The following is an 8,167-nucleotide window of genomic DNA, read 5'->3' on the forward strand; positions in this document are numbered from 1 at the left end:
TTTGGGTGGGGGCAGGGCTGCTATTCAGTGTGAGATTAAGTTCAGGTGCTCAGGTCGGGGCAGTGCCGTCTTGCGGGCTCAGTTCCCTCAGGGGGTTTATGCAGAACCTTCAACAATGGATCAGGGCTCCTGCCTGCTTGGGGAGCCCCGGTCTGCTCCCGCCTCCGCTGTTGCCTCCCGAGGGGGCCTGAGTTATGGGGGCACCCCACTCCCCTCTTGACCCACCAAAGAGACCCTCTCACCCACCCCTGTCACCTGTGGGTGGAGGGACCTGCGTGGCCGCTGGAGATCTTGTCCCTGAAGCCCGCTGGGATCTTTTTCTCTTGGTGCCGCGGCCAGGGCAGGGCTGTTCTCAGCTCCCAGTCCCGGCGCCCAGTCCGCGGCGAGAAGGACCTTTTGCGAGAGGTTTGCAGGTCTCTCCGGAACAGAAATCTCCCTCGCTCCAACGTTCTGTGGCTTCTGGGTGCAGAATTCGCCGTGAGTTACTTCTTTGTAGATGTTCTATGGGTTGTGGGTTCGGAGCTATGTGTATGTGCGTCTTTCTACTCCACCATCTTGGCTCCACCTCTCTAGGAGTTTCTTTGTTCAGGTCTCTTTCAGGAGGTGATCAGTGGATTCTTTCAATATTTATTTTGCCCCCTGGTTCTAGAACATCAAGGCAGTTTTCCTTGTTAATTTTCATGGAAGATAATGTCTAGGCTCTTTTTCTTATTATGGCTTTCAGATAGTCCTGTAATTTTTAAATGGTTTCTCCTGGATCTATTTTCCAGGTCAGTTGTTTTTCCAATGAGATGTTTTACATTATCTTCCATTTTTTCAAATTTTTGGTTTTGTTTACTAATTGCTTGGTTTAATTCATAGTCATTCATTTCCCTGAACTCAATTCTCTCTTTCAACGAATTATTTTTTCCAGTGAGCTTTTGAACCTTCTCCTCCATTTGGTTAATTCTGCTTTTTAAAACCTCCTTCTCCTCATTGGCTTTTTGGACATCTTTTTCCAATTGAGTTAGCCTCTTTTTTAAAGCTATGATTTTCATCAGCATTTTTTGGGTTCTCCTTTAGTAAGCTGCTAACTTGTTTTTTAAGGTCTTCTATTGCCTGAGTTAAGTTTAAGTTCCCTTTGGAGGCCCTGGAGGCAGAGGCCTTGACTTCCTGTGACAGTATGCCTTATTCTTCCTCATCTGAAAGGATGGGGGAAGGCACTTGTTCCCCAAGAAAGTAACCTTCTATGGTCTAATTTTTTTTCCCCTTTTTTGAGCATTTTCCCAGACAATTACTTGACTTCTGAGTTTCCTCTCCATAACCACCTCGCCTCTAGTTCCACCAAGCCAGCACTGGTGGCTGAGATTCAGATGAGCTGCTCCAAAGCCTCAGGGGCTTTAAGCAGGGGCAGGGCTGCTATTCAGTGTGAGATTAAGATCACTTGCTCAGATGGGGGCAGGACCACCACACAGGGCTCAGATCCCTCAGGGAGTTTACATGAGACTTTCAACAATGGATGTGGGCCACTGCCTGCTTTGGAAGCCTTGTCTGCTGCTGCCTCTACTGCTGCCACCTGAGAGGCCTGAGTCCCTTCTTGGCCAGCCAAAAAGACCCTCTCACTGACCTTTGGTGTCTATGGGTTGGGGGATCTGCACTGCTGCTGGAGATTCTCTCCCTGAAGCTTGCTCAGATGTGCTCCTTTAGGTGCCATGTGGCCAAGGCAGGGCTGGGCTCTGCTCGGCGTCTGGTGTGCAACAGACCTTTCCTGTCCGTTTTTACAATCTCTCTGGGATAGAAATCTCCTCCACTCCATTGTTCTGTGGCTTCTGCTGCTCTAGAATTTGTTGAGAGTTCTTCTTTAGAGGTATTTTGTGGGCTGTGGGGAAAGAGCTAGCATATGTGCGGCTTTCTACTCCACCATCTTGGCTCTGCCCAACACTGGGCAATTTTGCCAGCGCTCCTTGTGCCAAGAATGCCCTCCTTCCCCATTATTTCTTCCCAGATTCATGGATTTCCTTTAAGTTTTAGCTAAAGGGTCCCTTTGCACTAGTGGCCTTTAATATTCCCCGTTAATGCTAAGACCTTCCCTCTGAAATGATGCCCCGTTTCCCCCCAATATGTCTCTTATGTCCATAAGTATCTGCATTTTTTCTCCCCCACTAGAATGTCATTTTCCTCAGGGAAGTAACTGTTTTGGCTTTTCCTTTGCATCTCAAATGCTTAACATGGAATATAAGAAATACTTAATGCATGCTCATTGGCTCACCAGAAAGCCCAATTTAACAGGGCTGAAGGTTGAAGAAAGCTGTGCTCTTTAGAATTGCATCTATTTACATTTTCTTTCTTCAATAAGCATTTATTAAACACCTAGTAGTCACTGCCAGTACAGAAACCAAACTTCAAACAGTGTCTGCCTTCAAGCAGCTAACATTCTATTGGATAGTGGATTTCATTGTGTTTTTCACTGATACAGGGTTGTTATTGTGTTTATCCTTTGTTCTTGAAGAGGACCATGACATCAATGTGATGACATGACTTGAACTTGACTGATTTGCCTGAGAGCAATGTTCACTAGTTTCACTAGTCACTTATCCAGAGACCCATTGACATAGGGAACTCTCAGATAAGGAAAGTCCCTCTATCAATACAGGTTGCTACCTTCCCTACAAATTACAGCCTTAGAGAACTACCTAGAACAGTGAGAAGTGATATGCCCAATGTCATACAGACACTGGAGCTCAGGCAGGATTTGAATTCATCTAGTTTCTGAATCCAACTATCCTCTAATCTGTGTATTTGATGCTGTCAAAAAACATTGTGACAGGTTAGAAGGAAACACTCTACAAAATGAAGAAATCTCAGGGCTCCTGCTAGAAGAAGACCTGAAATTGTTGAAAGGTCTGGAGGTGCCCCAACTTTTTGAAGGGAAGAGTCTGGTTCAAATCGAGGGGGTCTTACTTTGTTCATCACAGAAAATTATCTCCTTTTGGTTCCAGATGCACACATCCAGGTTGCATATTTCATGACTCAACCATTGTTCTTTCTAGAGTCAGAGTAGGGGAAGGGCTAAGTATTTTGCCCCCATTCCAAAATACTAAAGGTAAGAGTATGTCAAGGTAAAATTGCAAGAATTGCTAAGCAGGTCCTGACACAAACTTTAAGAAGCCATAACACTGAGGAAACTGCAAAGGGCTCGAGTGGGAGACTTTGCTTTTATGTTCCAAGAGAGTTATTTGGCAACTTTCCATCCCTAATTAAAAGCCAGACTAACAAGACTGCCTCAAGCATCTCTTTCTAGCTTTCCCACACCTTGCGCGTAGTAGGTGTGCATTAATTATGTAAGACAGGAGTAAATTAGTAGGTAAACGGTAGCTGGGAGGTGGGCCAGGAATTCCTAGAGCCAGGGCTCTTGGCAAGAGCGGGAGAAAGGCCCCTGGGCACAGGGAGATCAGAGCGAACTAGATTTCTAGAAAGGATGGACACCAGTGCCGTGCCCGTATTGGTTTATAGCCCGTAATTTAACTATTTGTTCATAGACTCCAGATTATTTATGAAATAAGAGTTAATAAATGAATAATAGATGGTAGGATAAGCAAGCAAGTTGGCACATTCCCACACAAACTCAACCTCACGTTTCATCACAAGAGACATGCAATCGAGTGAAAATGACAATAAAACACTTCATTCAATTTTCTCACGCTGGTGTGTGTGTGTGTGTGTGTCTGTGTGTGTGTGTCTGTGTGTGTGTGTGTCTGTGTGTGTGTGTCTGTGTGTGTGTGTGTGTCTGTGTGTGTGTGTGTGTGTCTGTGTGTGTGTGTCTGTGTGTGTGTGTGTGTCTGTGTGTGTGTGTCTGTGTGTGTGTGTGTGTGTCTGTGTGTGTGTGTGTCTGTGTGTGTGTGTGTGTCTGTGTGTGTGTGTGTGTCTGTGTGTGTGTGTGTGTGTGTCTGTGTGTGTGTGTGTCTGTGTGTGTGTGTGTGTGTCTGTGTGTGTGTGTCTGTGTGTGTGTGTCTGTGTGTGTGTGTGTGTGTGTCTGTGTGTGTGTGTCTGTGTGTGTGTGTGTGTGTGTCTGTGTGTGTGTGTCTGTGTGTCTGTGTGTGTGTGTGTCTGTGTGTGTGTGTCTGTGTGTCTGTGTGTGTGTGTGTGTGTCTGTGTGTGTGTGTCTGTGTGTGTGTGTCTGTGTGTGTGTGTGTGTGTGTGTTTAGTTTACATCAGAAATCTTCCTAAGCCAATCACTCCCGTTCTCTCAGGAAACTGTTTTTTGCCACTACCTCTGTTCACACCAGTATTACTTATCACCTGAACTACTATAATAACCTTCTACATCATTTTTCTTTTTTTAAATTGAATTATTTTATTTGTTTTCAGTGTTTGACAGTCACTTCCATATACCTTATATTTTTTTCCCACTCCTTTCCCCTCATTCCCCCCTCTTTCCCCACTCCCTCCCCGAGACGGCGTACAATCTTATAAAGGTTCTACAGGTACATTCCTATTAAATGCATGTTGCATAGAAGAATTAAAATGAATGGGAGAAACCACAAAACAAAACATAATACATAGAAAATGGGCTGCTTCAACCTGCGATCCAATTCCATAGTTCTTTTTCTAGATGTGGAAAGCATTTTGACTCAAGAGTCCATTGGAAATTTTTTAAATCCGTGCATTGCAATGAAGTACTAAGTCTACCAGAAAAATTCCTCTCACATTGTGGTTGCTGCTGTGTGCAAAGTTCTCCTGGTTCTGCTCCTTTCACTCAGCATCAGCGCATGTAAGTCTTTCCAGGCTTTTCTGAAGTCTTTCTGTTCATCTTTTTCTCATAGCACAATAGTATTTCATTGCATTCATCTACCACAACTTTTCAGCCAATTCCTCTATTGATGGGTATCCCCTTGATTTCCAGTTTTTTGCCACCACAAAGAGAGCTGCTGTAAATATTTTTGTACGTGTGGGACTCTTTTCCATTTTTATGATCTTTGGAATAGAGTCCTAGAAGCAATATTGCTGGGTCAAAGGGTATGCGCATTTTTGTAGCGCTTTGGGCATAGTTCTAAATAGTTTTTCCATCTCATTTCAGCCCTCTTTAATTCATATTACACCGGTTTTCATTTCATATTTTCTTTAATTTTGGTCTATAACATTTTTCTAAATATAAATTATCTTTTAAAAATGCATCACCATAGTTGTCCTTCTATTTCTAATTGTTCTTCCCCTAGAGAGCCATTCTATAGAACAAATAGCACATTTTAAAGAAAAAAAAGGAAAAGAGAACAAAAAAACAGCAAAACTGATAAACACATTGACAAATGTCTGATAATATGTGCAAAGTATCCTAGTGTATCTCTCATGTCTGCAAAGAGTTGGAGTGGGATATCTTCTCATTTATTTTTTGTCTTGGTTATTCTTTAGGATTTTGCAACATTCACTTTGCATTTTTGTAGTGACTGCGTACTTTTTGGGGGGCTCCATTTGATGTACTCTGCATCAGCAGATATAGCTCTTTCTATGCTTCTTTATATTCATGGCATTTATCATTTCTTACAACATGGTAATATTTGATTACTTTCATGTTCCATAATTTGTTCAGCTATTCCCCAACTGATGGATACCTACTTTGGAGTTCTTTGCTTTCACATCCACACACACACACACACACACACACACACACACACATTTTTGTTATACATATTTTGATGAACCTGAGGACTTTCTCTATACTGCTTGGAGCATAGAAGACAACTGACAAAGGTTTATTGATTACCACTGTCTTCCCTGGGATATAAGCCTAGAAATGGAATCTCTAGGTTAAATGGCATGGACATTTTAGTCTTTTTGTTTGTATAATTTTAAATTGCTTTCCAAAATGGCAGTGATGATTTACTGGATAACTTTCTACAGGATGCCATTCAATCTTCTGTTCTTGATGGATTTTCCCTCTTCTCTTTAGGGATTATTTTATTGATAGTTATACTCTTTTTTATTCTGAGACTGAGTTAGTTAAGATCTCTATTTGGTCTTCTGTTAATTTGAATATTTTATATTTTGAAGGTATTTTTCAATTTATTTTGTGTTCTCAATTTTGTTAGCACATAATAAATCATAGCCAGCTCTGATAATTCTTTTGATTTCTTCTGGTTTTGTTGTGATTTCACTTTCTTCACTATTTATTTTGTGAATTTAGTTTAGTGTCCTTTTAATCAGATTGAATTAAGAAATACCAATCTTATCAGTCTGTTAAAAACATTTTTAGTCTTTTTTTTTTTTACAGTTTCTATAGAGTAAAAAATTTCTGTTGAAGTTTCCTCTGTTTTAATAAGTCCTGCATTTTTTTTTATTTCAAATTTTAGTGCATATTCATTTTGTTGATCCTCTTGTTTAATGTATATTATTTGGAATATATTTTCTCATGTGTCCTGCTTTAGCTGCATCTCAGAAATTTTGGCATGTTCTTTTATGATTATAATTTTATTTCATATGATCATTAATGGTTTCTGTGATTTGTTCATTAAGGCATTGACTATTTACAATACCATTGTAAAATCTGTATTTGGATTTGTATCTTTTGTTTTTGATTGCTAAAAAGATTATTTTTTTTATTTTCTTACAGTTTTTAAAGGTTTTACTATTTTTCTCTTTTTGTAATAGTTGTGATGTCTTTGTGTCCTGTTACAGGATCAATTTTTGTTCACGTTTCATGCAGTGATGAGAAATGCAGCTATTCTTAACATTGCTTTTTAAAAGATAATATCGATCTTTTAGTTTAGAATTCTCCAACATAGGTTCAATTCTGTTTGTTTGTTTGGGTTTATCTTTCTATTATTAGACTTCTCTAAAACAGAGAAAAAGACAATGAATTATTCTGTCACTAATGTACTACTGTCTATGACTTGTGCTTAATTTTTCTTTTATGAATTTAGATGCTAAGATATTTGAAGACTATAATATTGGTATTGGTTTGTTGTTTATGCTTTCACCATAATGTAATTTCCTTGTTTATCTCTTTTATGATAGAAATGTTTGCTTTCAATATGTCTAAGAGCATGTTCACAACTCCTGCTTTTTTTTATTCCCGTGACTCATAGTAAATTGCGCTTCAGCTCCTCGTTTTTTATTCTCTAATGTTTTTGTTTTTTTCCTGAGTTTTTTGTATGTGACAGACTGAAGTTTTTATTTCTCATCCAACCTTCTTTTTCTCATTTTATTCGATTATTTAATTCATTTATGTTTAAAGTTAAGAAAGTTAGATTTTATTTATGTATATAATTTATTATTGTATTAATATATTACATATAATATATCGATATACTAGAATTATATATTCCTGAATAAGAAAACACAGTACTTTATCACTGCAGTAATTTTTGCTAAATACAGTTAAAGACCACTTCTGCCTATTGGTTTTTTTCCCCTCATCTTCCAACCTTGCCCTATTCTTCCCATTTGTGAAGCTTTTCTCCACTTTTAGAGTTTCGCTTAATTTCATAGTTCTTTCCCCTTCTTTTGATGTGGTTTTCAATTCTTTCCTTCTTTTTATTCTCTCAGCTAAGCAATCAATAGAATTCCACTTCTCTCCCTCCCTTCAATCTACTTTGATATTTTTAAAATTTCATTTTCTACTCCTTTTCTAAAAATGATTTCATTTCCTTCATTTATTTTATTATTTGTTTTCCTTTCTAATTACTCTAGACTTTAAAAATATCATGACACTTTGACTTATTTACACCTTGATTCTCTGCATTCCTCATCAGATTACAGTTTTTTAGGACATCTATTTTGCATTTCCCTCTTTTGGCTGTTGTTCAGTCACACCTCACTCTTCCTTACCCCATTTGGGATTTCTTGGCAAAGATACTGGGATATTTTGCCATTTCCTTCTCCAGCTCATTTTACAGATAAGAAAACCAAGGCAAATAAGGTTAAGTGACTTGACCAGAATCACACAGCTACTAAATGTCAAAGAATAAATTTTAACTCAAGAAGATGAGTCCTCCTGACTTGCTTCAGTCCTGACACTCTATCCACTTCCCTCTTTTAATTGATTTAGTTACTTCAATGTTATTGCCTTGTAAATCTTACCCCCTTGCTTCCCATTTTTGTCGTTGTTGTACTTTAATCTGAAAAATATCAGTTCGATCTGCGTATTCCTTTACATAGCTCTCTTCTCTCATAGCAGTTTTTTTTTTTATCA

The sequence above is a fragment of the Notamacropus eugenii genome, chromosome 6 (genome assembly GCF_028372415.1).
Source record: "Notamacropus eugenii isolate mMacEug1 chromosome 6, mMacEug1.pri_v2, whole genome shotgun sequence".
Lineage (NCBI taxonomy): Eukaryota > Metazoa > Chordata > Mammalia > Diprotodontia > Macropodidae > Notamacropus > Notamacropus eugenii.